Source organism: Carettochelys insculpta, chromosome 1 (assembly GCF_033958435.1).
Source record: "Carettochelys insculpta isolate YL-2023 chromosome 1, ASM3395843v1, whole genome shotgun sequence".
NCBI classification, from domain to species: Eukaryota; Metazoa; Chordata; order Testudines; family Carettochelyidae; genus Carettochelys; species Carettochelys insculpta.
Window position 1 is genome coordinate 170,527,181 of NC_134137.1, and position 20,779 is coordinate 170,547,959.

Here is a 20,779-nt window from a genome sequence, read left to right on the forward strand (position 1 = left end):
CGTCATTTTCCACTTATAGGGACAAACCCTGAATTTATGGATCAAATGAACCAAAGCTTGGAAACTCTGAGGGATTTATTCATCACAGGCTGAAACTTTACAGTAATTTCCTTTTTAATAAGACCCTTAGGAAACAGCAGATGCAGGGTGTGTAATCTATATTACGCTTCTCAGCCGTCATTTCCCTGGCAATCTGAAATGCCATAGGGCAGATGCTCGCAGATGAAAATTCAATGGAACGATGGCAGTTTACAACAGGTTAGCTCCTCAGCCAATGCAAATTGGCCAGTTAGCTGAAGACTGGCCACCACAGTATGAGGGTTGTGCTGGAATAAACAGCCAGTTCTGGGATGGAAAAATAAAACGATTATCGTTTCTTTCTTTGGAGGAGAAAATCTTTTGTCAGTAGCACATCAACAAACAAACAGCTGGCTGGGTATTAAAATGATTCAAATTCTTCATATTTGTACATCAAAATAACCCAAAAATAAGCACATTATCTTCTGTTTTATAATACTTTTTATTTGACATTTGGGTCTATGGCCACAGAAGATGAACAGAAAAAAATTGTGTCCAACTTATATTCAGCATTTTATTTATTTATTGATTTATTTACAGCTCGGAAAGTGCAAGATAAAGAGCAAGTATCAAACATAGCATAAGTATCAGAGAGGCAGCCGTGTTAGTCTGTAGCTTTGAGAACAACAAGAAGTCTTGTGGCACTTTATAGACTAACAGATATTTTGGAACATAAGCTTTCGTGGGCAAAGACCCACTTCATCAGATGGATGAGTGGGGGGGGGGTTGGTTTCAGAGGGGTATTTAAAGAATGGGGTCCCAGTAAAAGGGAGGGCCAGAGCTGACAAGGTCTATTCAGCAAGGTGGAAATGGCCCATTATCAATAGTAGGTATCAAAAGAGGAAAAAACAAGTCAGATCAGACACGGGGATAAGAGCCATTGTCAGAGTCAAATGGGGAGATCTTAACACCCAGGGCAGAGAAGGGGATTTTGTAAAATGTGAGCCACTCCCAGTCCCTGTTTAATCCTTGGTTAATGGAGTCAAATTTGCAAATAAATTGCAGCTCAGAGATTTTTCTCTCTCAATTTGATTTCTGAAATTTCTTTGTTTCAGGACTGCCACCCTTAAATCTGCTACTGAGTGGCCAGGGAGATTGAAATGTTCCCCCACAGGCTTATGTACATTACCGTTCCTGATATCTGATTTATATCCATTTATTCTTAAACATAGCATATATGCAGTAACCAAATGCAGTTATTAATATTATAAATGGAGTTAAGGAAAGTGTATGAAGGGTGAGCAACCCTAAGTGGTAGAAATTACAAATCTAATATTACAATATTAAACTTTTAAAAACCACATGGCCTAGGCTCAGGTATTTGATAAGTGGTTAGTTCTCTGCCCATGTATAATTTTAAAGCAAAACCCAAAATAAGCTTGGTGAGCCTATACAAACACCTTGAAGCACATGAGCTTTCTCTAAGCTGAGCCAACTTGTTTTTTCTGGGTTGTACAGTAAGTTAGCTACACCACAGGAAATGTCTAAATCCATGGAAAAAAACAAAGACTGCCAAGATTGTTTGATGTGATAATCTTTCTCTCTCACGTTTTGTGAGTGCTGCCTATGCTTTGCTTTTACTTCAGTGGGGAGGAGGGGATGGTTGTTATTTGTGTAAGCCCCACGGCCTATTATTCTTGTGTGTCTGGAGCTCTCTGCTCCCATCTGCTGGTGAATAGGAGGAGTGGCCACAGACAGAGCAGTTTATTCTGCATCAACTATTTATCCAGAACTCCAGACAGATAGAAACCTTCTGGGAGAAGGCTGTCTCTAACCCCCATCCAGTTGTGAGTAAAGGAAAGTATGGCTACAGAGAGAGCTGTATTTACATATATGCTTTGTTCCCAGAATTTCCCTGATAAGACTTCAGGAGACAATGTGGCAATGTGACAGAACAACTACTTGGGATTCAAAAATCTTGCATGATGCCATTGGCCTGCTGGGTGATCCTGGGCTAGTCACTTCACAGGTTCCTTACCTGGAAAATACTGACAGGCTTGGTAAAGCACTTTGAGACCTATGAATGACAAGAGATTAGGGGAACCATCCATCCCATTTCAGTTGGACTTTTCCTTTTTTTAGCTCCTTGGAGTGTGTCCTGACTTCTTTTTTTAAACAGGCTAATTGTCCTGTATGTCCTCAATTTTAGAGAGACGGCGCTTTAAACAGCAGAGGCTGTCTGCTTGAAGAGCAGGCTGGAGGAGATGGGCAGGCTCTTTAAATAGATTGCTTAAACAGGCTGTTGCCAGCGGCCACTAGAGTGAAGTGTGTGTGTGGAGGGGGTCAGCAAGGTCACAGTCAGGCTCCATTACTGCTGTGCACTTTTTGCTCACACCGCCTGAGAAAGACAGAGGAGGCTGCATCTCAGATAGTTTCTGCCCCCCCACCCCCGCCCACACACACACACACTGCAAGCAGGTAATGAGATTGGGATAGGGAGGGCAAGGCAGAGTCCTGTGGCAAGGATCAAAGGGCAGCCATTTTAGGGTTGCACTTAGCTTGGCAGCCCACAGGCAGCCCAAACAGGCAAGTCTCTGGAGTAAAATGCAGCTTGACCCAGGCCAGGGGTTAGATGGGGGGATAATGGATTTGAAGGAGTCCCATGAAGGGTGGGGAACAAGGCTCAGGAGGGAGCAGAGACAGGAAGAAGGGGACAAGGAAGGTAGACCATGGAGGAGGACTATAGGGCTGGATTAACTCTTCTGGGGGTCAAGGTTATTAGATTTTGTGTGCCCCCTAGGATCAGCAGTGAGCACAAAATAATGGGGTCAAAAGATAGGAGGGGTGTGCTCCAGGCGGGGACAGAAGGGTGGGGTGTGAGACAGGGTGAGGGTGCTCCAGCTAGGAGTGCATTCTCTGAGGTAGAGCCTGGGATGAAAGCTTTGGGTTGCAGTAGGAGGGGGCTCCAGGCTGGGCTCCAGGGGTGTGGAGTGTGGGAGGGGGCTCAGCCTGTCCCACTGCTGGATAGGGACAAATGGGGAAAGTGCCCAAGACCTGAGGCAATTTAAAATGACCTGGGAGCCCCAGATCCTTTAAAATTGCTCAGACATGTCAGGTGAACCCTGCTTTGGGGAGGCTAACCCCTGCTCCATTCTCTCTGCCTGTAGTAGTAGTAGTAGGCATCCTTCAGTCTGCATAGACTATGGATCGCGCCCTTTATAGTTTCAATTGAGGACTTCATTTACCGCGTCTACTGTGACTATGGAGACCCACACGAGAGTGACAGTCCTTGCTGCATCTCTTGCAGATGTGGTGGGTGTCTGGCAAGTCCTTGGTGTGCTTTCTGTGTACTCACTTCTCCTCTGCTAGCTGTCTGATCCTCATCTTGCCCTTCTGAAGGCCCTTGTGTAACCCCTGCCTCCATCTGCTGTGGTCGTCTGCTAGTTCTTCCCAGTTGTACAGCTCAATGTCTTCCTCTCTGAGGTCTCTCTTGCAGACATCTTTGTAGCACAACTGGGGGCATCCGGGAGGTCTTTTGCCAGAGGCTAGATCACCATACAGGATGTCTTTTGGAATCCTTCCATTGTGCCTTCCCTCAAAGGCCTGAGCCACAGCCCCTGACCCTTCAAGAGGAGGTGGACAAAGGTGAAGTGATTGGAGAAATAAGTTTGGGGTGGGGAGTTTGGCTGCTCCACTTTGCACAGGTGTTAATGACGTAGAAGGGAAAGAATTCTTTTCACAACATAATTCATTAGGAGTTTTGTAGCTATCTGAAACTGATCATTTTTTTGTTTAAATATCCTGTGTTGTTTTACTATTTGGTAAATGGTAAATTAAAAACTGGAAGAACTTTACCATAGATCCTCTTTATTTGACTTTTCAATCAGAGCTGGATTTCCAGAAAAGTGATTTCCATCAGCTTTTGCCATTTGTTTGGGAAGGGATATTTGAACCATTAGGCTGAAGCCTTGATCTTAATGTGGCCCTGCCCCGGGGAATGGGTGAGCTAGCTAGGGCAGAACGGCAGAGGGTGGAGAGAGGAAGGGGTTGCTCACAGGTAGCAACTAGGAAACCTGGGCACCTCTGGGATGGAGAGGGGCAGCTGGGCCCAGCGTTTAGATGGGAGGTCAAGTAATTGTTTGGGAGTGATAAATGGGAGATTTCAGTGGGAGACTGCGGAAGGTAGTATCAGGGCAAGGGGTGAGGATTTCCAAGCCTTGCAGTGCTGTACCTCTCACGGGGGCCTATACATTACAAGCTCTGAAAATCCTGTTTACAGAGTGGGACATTAGACTGTAGGTCTGTCGTACACAGACCGGTGGCAGGTTGGAAGGTTTGGCAATGGGTTTGGCACAGTGTGTGTGGATATTAGAAATAATGCTGTGCTGTACTGAATACACTGAGGTATTAAAAGGTATCAGGTATGGGATAATGTATTGTTTCTCTTTGAAAGCTAGAGGTATAATTTATCTTTTGTAAATCCACGGACTCCAGTGAAATTAGATGGGGGAGGAAATTGGCCTAGTAGGTTTCATTCTTGAGATATCTGTGACAGACCAGTTCAAGGGTAATGAGCCCATCTAGGCTTCTATTTGAATGAGGAGTATGTGGGGCTGATAAAAGGTCTCTGGGTTCTGTTACAGAGAGAGACTCCCAGAAAAAGCTCTCCTGAAGGGGTGAGATGTTCCCAGAGAAACAGAATGTAGTAAAAAGGGCTGGACATATCCTGATCTAAGTGGAGAGGGAGGTTACAGGCCAATGAGCCAAGGACTGAGAACCATAGTTTCCGAGGATTGCCACCCTCTGAATCCAAGGGATGGCTTTATTTCAAGTGTATGTGGCTTTAATAAAGAAGGATCCAAGCAGAGGAATGTTCTCTTGCACACTTTTGAACTGTGTGGTGTTCTTCAGGGCCCCTTAGAGAAAGGAAACCAAGGCAGGTGGTGCCTGCAGTACCACGCTTGGTCAGGAGGGGAAGTGATAGGGCAGACATGGCCAATGACAGTGAGCTGGGAATGGAGTCTCAAGGCAGGACCAGACAGCACTTACCAAGGAACTGCAGATCTGCATGACTGAATGCATCTCAGGGCTCTGTGACTGCTCTACGCACTGACATCAAACCACAGGTGGTATTTAAGGGATGAGGAAGTGGAAGTAAGGCACAAAAGGGTTGGTCGCCTATTCAGTATTCACAGCTTCCTGCAGGTAACAGTCTACTGCCAAAGTGGTGGTGGAGAAGTGGTTTCTTTATCATTCCTATGTAGGGATGTAGTTTTCCCTTTTCTCTAATAGTTTCCCTTGTTTGGTATGCAATGCTCAGTACTTGTGAATGGGGAAGTACTGGATATTAAGGTTACCCAGTCAGGGAAGGTATCTAGCAACTCCAGAAGTTCTGGCTGGGAGATGGAAATAGAGATATTTTCTAGTTTTAAGAGAGATCACTTTCTGTTTCAACCTCTAACCTTCGTGATTATTTTGTTATTTCTCAGCAATTTGTGCTTTCCAAACCTATCTTTTTAAAAGCCACCTGCTTCCTCGAGCTGAGTAAATAATTCATAGCAATAACTTGTGTGGAGCATTTAGTTACTTTATTTCAGTTTCCAGATTGTCCACAAGTAGTTTACAGCTATTCTTTAAAGTGTATTTGCTTGTAAGAAATTACCTATAAGTAGCTTCTGACACTAATTCTTAATCTAGAGCTTGTTTGTTATGTGATTGATTTTCATATGCAATTGTTTCTGATTCTCAAACAGAAGGTAGATGGAATTAGCTTAGTGGACTGAATATCTGCATTTAAAGTTCAAAATTTCAGTGCCAATCTTCTCTAATGTCAGATGGAAATGTGCCAGTGAACACACCCATCAGTTTTCTACAGAAATATTTGCCAAATATTTTCATCGTGCAGTGGAAATATTGTAGAGGCTGGTGTATTTTTCTGGCCCTATGTGGAGCTTTTAGTAAGTTGGTTTGTATTTTCTGATTGGGTGTGGCTCTACAGCTGCTGAGGGAGGAGGTGAGAGTGTGTCTCAAAGGGGCTGGAGCAGGGATCAGAGAGCAGGTATGAACCAGGGTGATTTGTCTGGTGCTGGGCACATGATTGTAATTTGGGAAGGGGCCAGGATGGGAATCCTCTGCCATCATATTGCAAACCTTGGGCATACAAGGAATTTGCCTGTTGACACATGGCCCCATAAGCATTGGCACAATTTTCATAGTGGGGGTGCCGATGTTATACTTCATAAGATTATACAGGATATTTTGCATGGGGGATAAGGCAAAACACCACATTTATTGGTAATACATATATCAGTCACTACTTTATCATATACATATATTACATTCATGCACTCCACACACACACACACACACACACACACACACACACACACACACACACACACACACACACACACACACACACACTCCGTCTTGTTGTTACCAACTAGTCGATCATCCTATCTACACTGATCAGGTGAGTTAGAGGGGAGAGGGGTGGAGCCAGGCTTCTGCCAGCTCGGCTCGGTGCCCTGATTGACAAGATGAGACCCAGGGTCCACCTGCAAGACACCTTAAATGTATAGTGGCTTCTCTCTCTCTCTCTCTCTCATGCAAATCTACACCAAGCAGTCATCCCACGCCTATACAAACACATGTGCACTCTTGGCTTTGTCAGTCAGTCATCCCTGGTGCTTTCTTCCGGGTGCTACCTCAATTCTGCCACATTCTTCTTCAAAGAGTGACTCTGCTTTCGAAGAAGGCGATTGCTTTTGACTCCCAAGGTTGTCAATATGTCTGATCTTCCCCGCTCGATAGGTCTGGTCCTATTCCACTCTCCAACTGTAGCAGCTATTTGGACGTGCTGGTCTTCCACACGTCTCGTTTCCACCTCCTTCATTCAGCAGGCCAATAAATTAAGTAAAAGGGAAGCGATCTATTATGAAAGACTTAATACCAAAGAGTGACAGAGAGAGAGCCATGTTAGTCTTTAAAGTGCTACATGACTGCTGTTTTGTTTTGATCGAATACAGACTAACAAAATAATTTATTAGGTGATGAGCTTTCGTGGGACAGACCCACTGCTTCAGATCATAGCCAGACCAGAACAGACTCAATATATAAACCACAGAGGTCCAAAAATTGTTATCAAGGTTGACAAATCAGGCAAATTGTTACCAAGGCTGGAAAATTAGAAGAGCAGAGGGACAGCGGGGAATGTGGTATGGGGAAGTTAAGAATTAGATAAAACATCAAAGTATGTAAAAGAGGCCTTAATATGGGTCAGGTAATTGCTGTTCCTGTTCAAACCACACGTTAATGTGGTTAATGTCTTTAGAGGGAAGGCTCAGAACTAACATTCATATTCAAATTTGACACAGGAATATGTGGTTCGAACAGGGACAGCAATTACCTGACCCCTTATAATGACTTTTCTACATACTTTGATGTTTTATCTAACTCTTAACTTCCCCACACCACATTCCCTGCTGTCCCTCTGCTCTTCTGATTTTCCAGCCTTGGTAACTATTTGATTTGTCAACCTTAATAACAATTTTTGGACCTCTGTGCTTTATATATTGAGTATTTTCAGGTAAGGCTATGATCTGAAGAGTGGGTCTGTCCCACGAAAGCTCATCACCTAATAAAATATTTTGTTAGTGTTTAAAGTGCTACATGACTGCTGTTTTGTTTTAATACCAAAGAACTTCTACAAAAAGACAATGCAAAGTTAATAAGAAAATGGTACAGCAATTGCAAAGTTTCTATATCAAAAGACTTAATACAAGGTTATATGCAAATGGTATAGAGACTTAATACAAGGTTTTAATAAAATGGTAAAGATTTATACACTCCAAGAGCCAATGAACCAAACTGCAAACCCTGAGGATGGAAATCACTTCAGGCTGGGGTGTGTGTGCTTCTTTACCCCAAGTTCCTGTACCCCTGCGTGGCACCATTGGCTTGACTGGAGCTGTGATGTCAGACTTTGCCTACGTCAGCAGCCCCTCTCCCTGGTAACAGAGATGTGAGTCACCAGGTCTTCCTTCCCAGCCTGGAGTTTTCTCCTGATACTCAGAACCAAGATTCACCAGCTCCCTGTACACCCCATACACAGAACCCTTCCCTGATTCCCTTTTCTTTTGCTGGTACTCCAACATCCACCAGTGACTCACCCTACTCCTCCATCACAGCACCCAGCTCCTGTATGCTTCAGTTTTAGCACATCCCTTTCCTTCCCCCTCTATTCAAAATGTACTTCTGGCATCTTGGCTAGCTTTGGGGAACCAATCCTTCACCTTGCATGGATGCCATTTAGTTCCTTTCCCTGACTATGGGGATTTCTGCTTATTACTCTCTTCATTGCTTGTAGGTCCCACCGTGGTTAAATCTTTTGGTTACTTCGCAGTTTCAGTAGTCTCTTGTGCTTAGGTGTACTTGGGATCTCAGTGTCACCCCCGATCATGGCTGAATTTACACCAGCCGATAAAAGGGTAAAGATGCACTTGTAGCTGGGGATAGGATTCCAAGTGTAAGGAGACACACTTCTGCTAGCTTTCATCGAGCTAGAGCCCTACAAACAGTAGGGTAGCAGCGAAAGCAGAGGCAGTAGGTAAGCTTGTTGCCTGAGTGCCCACAGGGTTAGACTGGTTTTGTGTTTGGGAGGTTTGGGGCCCCTTCTGCTGTTCCCCATTGTCACCAAACCAGCCGATTTTCGAAGCACAAGAGGCTGCCAGCAAAGGGGGATTTTGCCAACAGAACCACGTTTACACAGCTCATTTTTGTGCTGGCAGCAGTGTCGTCTGGTAAGTGAATATGCAAATGATCATCTCTTTGCATTTTTGAGACTGTCCATTTGCATGCTGCTGCCAGTGGTTTGGGAGAGTGTAACCATAGCCATGGAGTTTTGTGGACCTGTACTCCTAGTTCTGCTTCTCATTGCTGGCAGGCACACTGAACCAGCTCTGGTATTGAGTTAGTGAAACAAGGGAGAAGGGGCATGGGGAGTGTGCTATGCCTGAATACTTCCAAAACAGGAACAAAAAGAGAGAGAGAGAGAGAGAGAGAGAGAGAAAAAACAGGCAAAACAGAAAATGAACTTGGAAAGCTATAACCCAGCACAGATAAACTGTAAGATGAGTATATGAACTGCATGGCTCTGTGTTCCAATAAGGATGGTAGCCATTAAGCAGCACAACTGTTATACTGTTTTATGAATACAGTCATAAGAAGAACTTATAGTTTACCCAACCAGAACACAGAAACGTTCCAATGGCAGCTCTAAAACATAGTATGTGGCTCTGTGGGTAAACCACATGATGATTCAAATAAATGAGGCTGGCCAGAGCTTGCTTTTCCTCTGTAGAGGGAACAGGGAGTTCCTTTTGCCTCCCTTCTAGCTCTGGGACTTACAAAACATTTTCACATTTTACCTACAAGAAGTGAGTTTTATGGCAGAATTTAAAATAAATCCCCAATGTTAATGGAATGAATGAGACCTGTACTGAATACACTAAGAAACCAGGTGATCTTATTACTGCAAAAGTTGACCTTCTGCTTCTTTCCCCATGCCCTTTTTTATCTGCTGAAGACCCTCCTTTGCGTCATGTCTGAATTTGGACTGAGTGATCTTTGAGGCTGGGATTGTGTCTTTTTTTGTTTCTGTGACTTACCTACCGTGCTGTAAAATGCTCAAAGATAAAATAGTGTATTTTTTCCCCTTTGTTCATTTCTTTAACTTTGTCATATTCCTATCTCGAACATCGGTGCACTCATCCCTCACTATATGAACACAATTGGTTCCCAACTTTCTGCCTGTAGGTGAAAACTCATAAGAGGGACACTAAATTACCATTAAAATACTTGTAAAAGTCTCTGGTTCATACCAAGTGCTCCTAATTTGGGGAAGGAGTGGCACCATGTGGCACAGTTTTTGAAAGGAAAGTGAAACTAGGGTTTTGGACTGGGGATTGGGGAGGATTAAAGGCTGGGGGCGGTTTGGGGCCATGAGTGGGAGGGAGGGTTAAAACCTGGTGGCGGGTTGGGTCCATAGAGTGGACGGGTGGGGGGGTTAAGTCTGTAGTGGATTGGGTATGTGGGGTGGGCAGGCAGGCAGAGGGGTTAAGGCTGTTGCAGGTTGGGTGTGCAGGCCGGTGGGGGGGTCAGGCTGTGGTGGTTTGGGTGCATGGGGGTGGTGCGGTTTCAGGCTGTGGTGGGTTGGGGCCATGGAGCAGGTGGGGGGTCAGCTTGCAGTGGTTTGGGTGTGTGTGGCTGGCAGGGGGTTCACACTGTGGCCGGTTGGGTCTGCAGGGCCAGCAAGGGTGTCAGGCTGTGGCGGGTTGGATCTGCGGGGCTGGCGAGGGGGTCAAGCTGTGGTGGGTTGGGGTTGCGGGGCCGGCAGGGGGGTCAGGCTGTGGCGGGTCAGGGCCACGCAGAGGGGGTTAGGCTCATATTAGCAGGGGGAGTTCACTCCTCAAGTGAACAAAGGTAAGTATACATGTGCCTCTTTTAAGTGAGTACTTGGAAGTAAATAAGGGATGAGTGTACGTGGTCTTTAATTCATCCATTCCACAAGCTGCATGAAAGGAAACTTTGCTTATCTCAGAGTGATTTTAGTCATCGACTGATGGATCTTCGGGGCCTTACGATTGCTGCTATCTGATGTCTGGCTAATTGCTCAAGCACTTTTTTTCTTCTTGTCCCCATCAACATATTAATTTCCAAAAACTAAATTATTCCAACATGATTTGACAGGAGTAAAAGTACTTCAAGCATGAAAGCTACTGTGGTGGCAAACTGATTTTCAACAACACAGAGAAGCTATAAACAATTTAATTGCACCCATCAAAGTGGTTTACAAATCTACAGTTATTCCAGGTTTTGGAAATGAATCCCCATTAGAATTATCTGGATTTGATGAGATAGCATGCCATAGAAAAAACCAGCAATATACAGAATAAATTGATGCCAGTCTTTGCCTCCTAGGTAATTCATTATTGAATGGCAATACAATAATTTATGAAACACAGTTGAAATGAAATGGTGAAAATGAAGAGGATCAGGGAATCCAAGATCAAAATGAATAATACAAGCAATCAGGAAAGTTATGGTTTAATCCATGCAGCCTGATTTAAAAGAGGAACAGTTCTGTAGGTTTCAGAAACATTTCTCATGTGCTTGCAAACACTTGGCTGTTCCACATGGAAAAGGGCTTCACCATGGATACTTTTGCATCTCCTTTACAAGCACTATGGACCTAAGCTCCAAAGGGAAAAGAGCCCTTTACTCCTATCGATAAAAAGGTGAAAGCATTGCCATAGAGAGCTTCACAGGTACCTACGCCAGTTCCTTTAGTGGCACATGGAGAAGTCCACATTACTTCTGTAATACTGGATACTGGGGCTAGTGCTATCAAGTTTCCTGTAGAAATAATGTTAGACGTGTGGATATTAAATAGTAAATATTTTACTGTGAAATTCATTTACTCACAGATTGTATCCGGCTTTCCCCAGCAACAAACTTTCCCATGGACACTTTGCTCTTTGGCCTCTTTCACTGTTTCAGATAAAATGGGGCTTAGCCCCCTAGAACAACACATTATGAAGCATGTGAAATTGTCTCTAAAAAATCATACGTGATTTCCTGTTTGAGCTTTGTTGCTGGAGTCAAATGAGACACCCTAAATACTTCACATCTCCTATTGCTGAAGTTGGCGGATAACACATATGATTCATCTCCCTCTGTGATGAGGACTTCTGGTGGGTGTCATCCAATAGACAAAGAGTCACACTCAGGATGCAACTTGTTTGAGCATCAAAACATAAAATAATAAGTTAATATAGAACATCATGATGATTAAAGAGGAAAATTTAATTCTTCCTTACAGGTCAGATACCAGCAATCACTACAAATAAGGGATTGCAGGATACCAATCCTCTGTGCTTTTCCAACTGCTGCCTTCATTTTGCTTCTGCATTGTTCCAAATATTTCACTTTCAGTGTAGATGTTCCTAGGACTCTGTATCACAGAACACTAGAATTGGAAGGGACTTAGAGATGGCATGAGTCCAGTCCCGCAATTTCATAGCAGGACCAAGCACCATCTAGCTCAGCGGTTCTCAACCTTTTCCAGAGGGGAACCCATTTTGACAATTCTGGAAGACTTGGGGACCCAAGGCAGTTCAAAAACAGGTGGGGGAAGGGGGTAGTAGTGCCATAACTAGCTAATTTTGCACCTGAGGCAAGAATATAAAATTGCGCCCCCTGATGTTTGTATATTCATAGTAGTTATTTCATAGACAAAAGGAAAATACATTAATAATCATAACACTACATTTATTATAGTTAATTATTACTTTATTATTATAGTTGATCTGAGTAGTGGTGGGGGAAAGACCCTCATCCCCAAACCACTGCTCCCCCAGCTTAAACCCTGCACTCAGAGACTGAAGGGGCTGGGTGGAGTCACTCAAGGACTGTGGGGGTCACACTCAGGCTGCGGAGGTCACACTCAGAGACTGGAGGAGCTGTCGGGGGGTCACACTCAGAGCCTGGGGAAGTCACACTTGGGCTGGGATGGTCACCGTCAGAGGCTGGGGGAAATACAAACAAAAAATGAAAACTGACAAATCAGTTACATAGAACAGAAGGGGAGGCAAAAGGGGGAATGGTGGGGGAGGTGAAAATTACTTACTTCAAGAGTCTGTTAAGTGGCTTGCCTGGGGTGACTACAAATATGAAAGGTGGAGAAGCTGTCTTTGTAATGTGTAATTGGTTCTCTATTGGTACAGAGAGCTGCTGGATGTGGCAGTGTTAAGGAGCAGCAAAAGGGCTTCTTTAAGAGCCCCATGCAGCTCAGAGCTGCTGGTGACCTTTAACAAATCTAAATGCCACCCATGTTTGGGTCCCAACCCATAGGTTGGGGATCCCTGATCTAGACCATCCCTGACAGAGGTTTATCTAACCTGCTTTTAAATCTCCCTAACAATACACATTCCACAACCTCCCTTGGCAATTTATTTCAGTGCTTAACCATGTTGACAGTTTGGACAGTCAAGGAAGTGAAATTTTGGCTGCAGAGAGTTTATTTAGAAAAGATCAGCAGCATAATTGGCCAAATTGTGCATGGACTTGGGAGCAGTGTGGTTTCCTAGGCTAAAGAGCTGATTCAGCAAAGCACTTAAGCACTTAGCTTTAAGCAAGTGCTTTGTGGAATCAGTGCATAAGTCAACCCATAATCTAGCTGAGTTTATTCTATTTTGCTATTTTGTAAAGAGAATGTACATTGCAGTTAGAACTTTGGTGTGTAACCCTAAAGAAGAAGAATAAAAACAAATCCTTGAAGTCACTGGGAGTGCCATAATGAATTTGGGCTCCTTTTGTAAGGAAAGATTTTTTTTTGGTTATGCTAGTTTTTGGTATCCTGATTTTAAAGACACTAAAAGGAAGTGACTGAAGATACTTCATTCTTTGTACTATAATTGCGTGCAACTGTGAATAAATAAAACTGGCTTGGGTTTTCATTTTCACAGAATGAGAGGTATGTGTTCCATACTATAAGAAAATCTTGAAAAGAAATATCAAGTTCACATTTGAATAGCCCAGAATCTGAATTCATGTTACAACAACAGGTCTTTTAAAGGGATTTTAGATTCAAGGATAATCTTGTTTACAGAATCTCTTCCAATTTGATTACAGGTGGATTTAGAAAAACCTTTAACTTGTTCAACTCTCACTCGCTTGTGTATTTTTAATGAGATGGCCAGTTTCTTGTTGATCCACACTATAACTCCATTTTAATTAGAGAGGGGCACAAGCTGAAGAAATGTACAGCCAAAGACTGAGATTTAAGGGTTAAGTTTGAAGTTTTGCTTTAGCTTATTTGCAAAATTATGGAAATTTGGATTCAGATTCCAACTATTCCAAAGTTGTGGTGTACTTACAGCTGGTGGGTGGGTTCAGGCCAGTTTCCAATATTAAAGAGAACAAGTAGAGCTAAAATACTGAAAGACAATGAGCTACCAAAAAACAAGTTATGAGCCCACTCTTAATTTTGGATTTTTCTGTAAAAAAATACCAAACAGTCAGAAACAAGATTAAAAAATAAAAAACTTCTACAATTGTACCACTGTTTTTGTCCATCCAGTTCCCATAGTAGGCTTTCCCCGTATCTCTCAACCTGCGGAAGAATAGCTGAAAAAAAAATAATTTGGAAGTATAGTCCCATTTTTTCATCCGTATGATATCATCAGACACAGTAAGGGTTTGTATTGCAAGGTGAAAACTGTCTCTCTCTAACATTGTTTTCTAATGGAACTTTATTGTCCTACAAAATGTTACTTTTTTTTGATGGCCTTTACTGTGAAAAACAAAATATGTTGTCTCTCCACATCAAAAATTCAAAGCATGAGTGTCTCACATATCAAGAAGAGTGACCAAATAAGTCCCTTCTGGCCACAACTTTTGTTGAAAAATAATGGAATGAATTGGTGATAGTGACATTGCCTCAGACCCACCAGCAGGAGTGATTCTGTGGTCCCATCTTGACCAGGGCCCAGCTCCATAAGCACCTGCTGAACTCATACACTGCACTTGGGTAGACTATACATCAGCGCATGCCAATCAGCAATGGCTTGTGCAACAATGAAAAAACTTTAAGAATGAGAAATAGTGTTTGTACAGTGCTTAACACAATGGGGCCTCAAAACAAACAACCCTACAGCTGCTTGCACTCTCCCATCATCTTACCACGAGGAGAATGGAGGTGGTGCTATAAATGTGGGGTAGAAGGAAGCCTCTTCCACCTGCTTCTTTAGTGGTGAGGGGTAAGCATACAGGGAGCATTAAATGGAAGCAGCTAACTTGCTCCTCTTCTCTCTCTGAGGAAGTATTTTCTTGATTCCATGTTATCTTAGGTAGCTTTATGAGCTAATGGAAATCTTATTTTGAAGTAAACCCTTTGGTAAATCCAATATCTCACTGCAGGATGTTCATCCACCTACCCCAGAGCTCTCACATCACATACCTAAGGTGTGCACCTACTGCTTGAGGAATCCAGATGCTGTTATGGGTTATTGCATGCTTAGTGCAGTTAGAAAAAGATGCTGTCTCAGTTTCCCCTTGGATGCAGAGCAAGTATGGAAAAAGAAGGGAAGATGCTACAGAGGGAAAGTGTGGTCTGCAATGAAGGGTTCTGTGACAATCGCATGAAGCCAATTTCACAGTCACTGGTTTGGGACCTAAATAAAGCAAAGGCTGGTCCATTCTTCTCTGGGAGCTCCCTTCTTATAGTGAGAGCTGCTGGCTGGTCAGGCCTGGCTCAAAGCCTTGCCTCCAGTCTATTCAGCCCTTGAAGGCTCACCTGGCAGGGAACTCCCCCAATTCACACCTTGCAAACTGCTCTTCTCTGCACACCACAAGCTCAGGCTCTGCAAAGTAACATAGCTGCCCAGACAGACAGACATTCTGGCTGCCCACACAGCTGCCCACACAGCTGCCCACAGCTGCCCACACAGCCCCCCAAATCCCACACTCACCCAAGCTCCTCTAGGACGCTTTGCCCAGAGGCAAACTCCCTTCCCTGTTACCTGCTGCCCCCTGTTCGCTGCTCACCCCTTGTTCGCTGGGAGCTCCCTTCTTATAGGGAGAGCTGCTGGCTGGTCAGGCCTGGCTCAAAGCCTTGCCTCCAGTCTATTCAGCCCTTGAAGGCTCACCTGGCAGGGAACTCCCCCAGTTCACACCTTGCAATCTGTACACTCACACCAGTCTACAGAACCTGCATCCTCAGCACCCTCCTTTATGGCAGCGAGACTTGGACCCTGCATGCCTGCCAGGAAAAGAGGCTAAACGTCTTCCACTTGCGCTGCCTCAGGCGCATCCTTGGAATATCATGGAAGGACAAAGTTACCAACACTGCCGTCCTCGAGCAAGCTGGAATCCCAACCGTGCACACCCTCCTCAGGCAGCGTCGACTCCGCTGGCTTGGCCACGTCCACAGGATGAATGATGGAAGGATTCCAAAAGACATTCTGTATGGTGAGCTAGCCTCTGGCAAAAGACCTCCCGGACGCCCCCAGTTGCGTTACAAAGATGTCTGCAAGAGAGACCTCAGAGAGGTAGACATCGAGCTGGACAACTGGGAAGAACTCGCAGACGACCGCAGCAGATGGAGGCAGGGGTTACACAAGGGCCTTCAGAAGGGCGAGATGAAGATCAGACAGCTAGCAGAGGAGAAACGAGCACACAGAAAGCACAATAAGGACTTGCCAGACACCCACTACATCTGCAAGAGATGCAGCAAGGACTGTCACTCTCGTGTGGGTCTTTATAGTCACAATAGACGCTGTAAATGAAGTCCTCAGCTGAAACTTTAAAGGGCACGATCCATAGTCTATGCAGACTGAAGGATGCCTACTACTAGTCCATTCTTCAAACACACAGGCAGCATACATCCTGTCTCTTGGAGTAGGACATGGGGGGAGTCAGTGATTCAGTGTAACTAACTCAGCATCTGGAAGGTGCTCTGGCCCATTTATGATGCTACTAATCTGGCAGAGGAACCATACCAATCGACTGCATATGTCTATCTTTTATATATCATGTAGTGGGGTCTTTTTATTACAGAAAGGTTACATCCCTTCCTGATTACTGGAATAACATCATAACACTTCACTGTTCTTGTCTTTATTAATATTCCGGCCATTGGCTTAATGCTGTGCCTTCACTTCATAAAAGCTGTGTCTACACGTGCATGCTACTTCGAAGTAGCGGCACTAACTTCGAAATAGCTCCCGTCGTGGCTACACGCATCGAGCGCTATTTCGACGTTAACTTCGACGTTAGGCGGCGAGACGTCGAAGTTGCTAACCTCATGAGGGGATCGGAATAGCGCCCTACTTCGACGTTCATCGTCGAAGTAGGGACCGTGTAGACGATCCGCGTCCCGCAACGTCGAAATTGCTGGGTCCTCCATGGCGGCCATCAGCTGGGGGGTTGAGAGATGCTCTCTCTCCAGCCCCTGCGGGGCTCTATGGTCACTGTGGGCAGCAGCCCTTAGCCCAGGGCTTCTGGCTGCTGCTGCGGCAGCTGGGGATCTATGCTGCAGGCACAGGGTCTGCAACCAGTTGTCGGCTCTGTGGATCTTGTGTTGTTTAGTGCAACTGTGTCTGGAAGGGGCCCTTTAAGGGAGCGGCTTGCTGTTGAGTCCGCCCTGTGACCTTGTCTGCAGCTGTGCCTGGCACCCTTATTTCGATGTGTGCTACTTTGGCGTGTAGACGTACCCTCGCAGCGCCTATTTCGATGTGGTGCCGCACAACGTCGAAGTTGAACATCGACGTTGCCAGCCCTGGAGGACGTGTAGACGTTATTCATCGAAATAGCCTATTTCGATGTTGGCTTCACGTGTAGACGTAGCCAAAGTGTCACCTAGCCCTCACTTACTTAAAATGCAACAGGAAGTCCTGTGGCACCTTATAGACTAACAGATTTTTTTGGAGCATAAGCTTTCGTGGGCAAAGATGAAGCAGGTGCCACAGGACTTCTTGCTGTTTTTGAAGATACAGACTAACTCAGCTACCTCCCTGATATTATTTGAAATGGCACTTTCTGCAACATGGCTTTTCCTCCACCTGGAGCGAGGGCCATCAGAGGTGATGGAGACCTTCCAACCAGCTATGGCCTGATCCTGCAAGATGCTGTGCATAGACAGCTCCCTTCACATACTTAGAGCTCAGCTGAAGTAGTCAGGTTCCTGCATGGGACCCCTGTTTGCTGCTGGGAAGCAGTTTTTGAGCTCAGGGCTCAGGACATTCTTGTCATTAGTAAGGACAGACCCTATGCCAACATAGTATAGTTCCCCAAGGGTATCCCTGCTCTGTTATGCTGTGGACTTCAGATTAGCATTGAATCACAGTGCACTAGCCAGACTGGTATTTAGGTCAGAGTGAGGTAACGACTGATGCTATTTATTCTTCAAGAGAGCTGGGAGGAAGAGCAGGTGTGGTGTCTCTCAACATGGAATGGAAAAGGGAGATGACGAATGTTTCCCCCCCCCTTCCCCCACAGGGCTTAACACAAAAAAGATGAAAAAATAAAATTGAGTTTGGTAAAGTTTGGTTTGGCTTTTTATGAAACTGGGAAGAACTGGGCTTGAAACAACAAAGGGCTTTTGGAGGTTGGTGTTGCACAGTGCTGGCGTGCGATGTTTTTCTAACAGCCTTTCTTCACTGTCATCAGGATGTTATTTCTCTAGACTCACTGTGGGAGGCAACAGATTTCTTGGAAAAGAAGGCTGGTTTGACACCCACAGGCTAGCAATGGTTTCACAAGAACGAACATGTCTTTATAGTCGACTCTCTTTAAAGGAGATTAGTGGAACTGTGATTTGCAAGACTTGCCAGGTTGTGTTTCTCTCCCTTCCCTCTCCAAGTCAGAGCTCCAGCAAGTAGGTGTTAGTGAGTGAAGCATTTCTGGCATGATTAGCATCCCCATGCAAGAGAATGGGAGCGAAAGATGACGCAGTCTAAATTGGGGGAAGCTAGCACAACTGAGAAATAGAAGGGGAAAGAAAGGCAGATTGGCTCAGATTTTTCTTCTCATGTTCCTTTGCAGTTGAAACCCTTGGAAGGTTTTTCATGACTGAGCGGAAAATCACATAATTGCATAAATGTTCTCCTCCCTGTACCCTGTATTGACTAATAGTCAATATTGAGCCACTACAGCAGGAACACAGTACGCATATGTGGTAGAGGAAAATCTCCTAGTTCTGAGGGGAATGCCTTTTCTTGCAACGGATGACAAACATACAGATTGCAGAGGGCTGGTCTGTGTTGCTCTGTTTCAGTAAAAACAACAAAAAGTCTGGTGGCACTTCAAAGACTAAGAAATGTATTAGAACACAGGCTTTTGTGAGCTGCAACTCTTCCTCGGATGCTGAAGAGAAAAATCATCTGAGGAAGTGAGTTGTTGTGCAGAAAAGTTTATGCCCTAAAACCCTAATAAACATATAGATGTCCCATGCAGGGCAACCATATCTCCCTCTGCCAAATACAGGACAGGGAGATATGGGCAGGAGGGGAGGCTCCTCCTGACTGCATCAGGCCCCTGGGAGCTTGCACCTGCTCCCCAGCCCTGGGGAATTGGCATCCATGGGCTCTCCCTGCCCGGAGCTCTGGGAAAGTGGTGGCCACAGGTGCTCCCGTCCCCACCCCTCCAGCCCTGTGTACCTAAATAAAAAAGGTCCCAAATATGGGACTGTCCCACCCAATATGGGATGGTTGGTCACCTGGATCTCACTTGAAGTTCTCTGTCACTATGAAGCCTCATGGTAAAGTAAATTCTGCATGAGAGAGAAGTTTGACCTCAAAAGCAGCAAACTGTTTTCAGTCTCACTAGCATAAGATTTCCAAAGGCTGTTAACACATCTATAATTCTCTAGATATATTTATAAGCTTCTGGCCTCTTGTTTTGGAGCATTGTTAGTGCACAGTTCAGGTGAGGATAATATTCCATTGATAGCACTATGACAGGTTTCCTAATGGACAGATTCTGTCACACTTACTAAAAATAAGGATTAGTTTCTGGAATAGTTCCACTGAAATCGACAGGATTATATGCAGACTACTGCAATAATTGTAAATTATGGCAACAGAATTTGCTCCTAAATAATTAAAACTGCTCCAGTTATAGCTAAGGGACATTTATTCCAAACCACTATGTCCTGGGAAACTAAAATAAAGAGACAAGCCTACCACTTGGATGGATAATGAGCCAGTTGTTATTGACCACAAAAATCAGAGGGCACTTCTGTCAATGTTTCAGAAGTAAGCAAGGCTACTGATGATATTACACACAAATTCAGATGCTATGATCAAATGGAAGTGCAATATGTCATGTACTGAATGAGAATGGTGAACAAGAACTCTTGCTATAATGGATATGGGTATTAGAACGGAGAGAAAAGTCTATGCTAGATGATGACAACATTGGCCTGTGGTAACTAAGATCTTGCTTTATGGAGAGTTAATAATAGGTTATAAGCTAAAGTGAACAGGAAGGATTTTTGGTGAGCTTTCTAAAGAGGAAGTGACTCAGTTTCTCTGCAGAAATAGGTGGGGCTGTAAAAGTTATGGAACAACCCTCAAATGTGTAGAGTCCCTGGAAGTGGACAGAGCGGAATGTTGTATCCTGGATCAGGAAAGCCTTTAATTAGTACACAGTGGCACAGTGTGCCTTCAGCCGTAACATCTCACACTATGATCCTGTCAGATTTCACAACCTCAGAAGGATCAGGCAGAGTCATTATGGGGAAAAAAAAACACAGGTGGTGTGGGGAGTGGTGATGGTGGTGATGGTGATTCAGTGCATGGTACTCTTCCCACTGAGTCAGCCAATTCGAAGTGTGTCGGGGGGGGGGGGGGCGGGGGGGTAGAGGAATCTGCTACTGGAAGCCCTGCCTTGTAGATCAGATATTATTTTTTTAAAGCTGCTGTTCCACCAGATGTATCTCACAGCATGGATTCCTCCTGCTTTTTGGGCTGTAATTGTTGCCTATGGGTAGAAATTTCCAAAGCACTGAAATCCTATTTTCAAAAGTAACATTCAATGAGAGTTGAACCTTGTGTATGCAAACACTTACATGTGTTCTATATCTAAAAATTTAGGTAAGATTAGCTACAGCACGCTGGGATATGAAAAAAAAAATCATGTTCCGAAGGGTGTAATTAAGCTGGCCTAAACTTAAAGATAGACATTGCTTGGCTGATGGAAG

At 44.5% G+C, this 20,779-nt stretch overlaps 1 long non-coding RNA gene across 1 annotated transcript in view; it reads right to left on the bottom strand.

Annotated features, from left to right (window-relative positions):
- Positions 1-12,232: 12,232 nt before the first annotated feature.
- LOC142006895 (uncharacterized) overlaps positions 12,233-20,779 on the bottom strand; it is a 102,012-nt gene continuing 93,465 nt past the window's right edge. The window contains exon 3 of the long non-coding RNA XR_012643849.1: positions 12,233-12,605. This is a non-coding gene — a long non-coding RNA (uncharacterized LOC142006895). The remainder of the gene's footprint in view (positions 12,606-20,779) is intronic.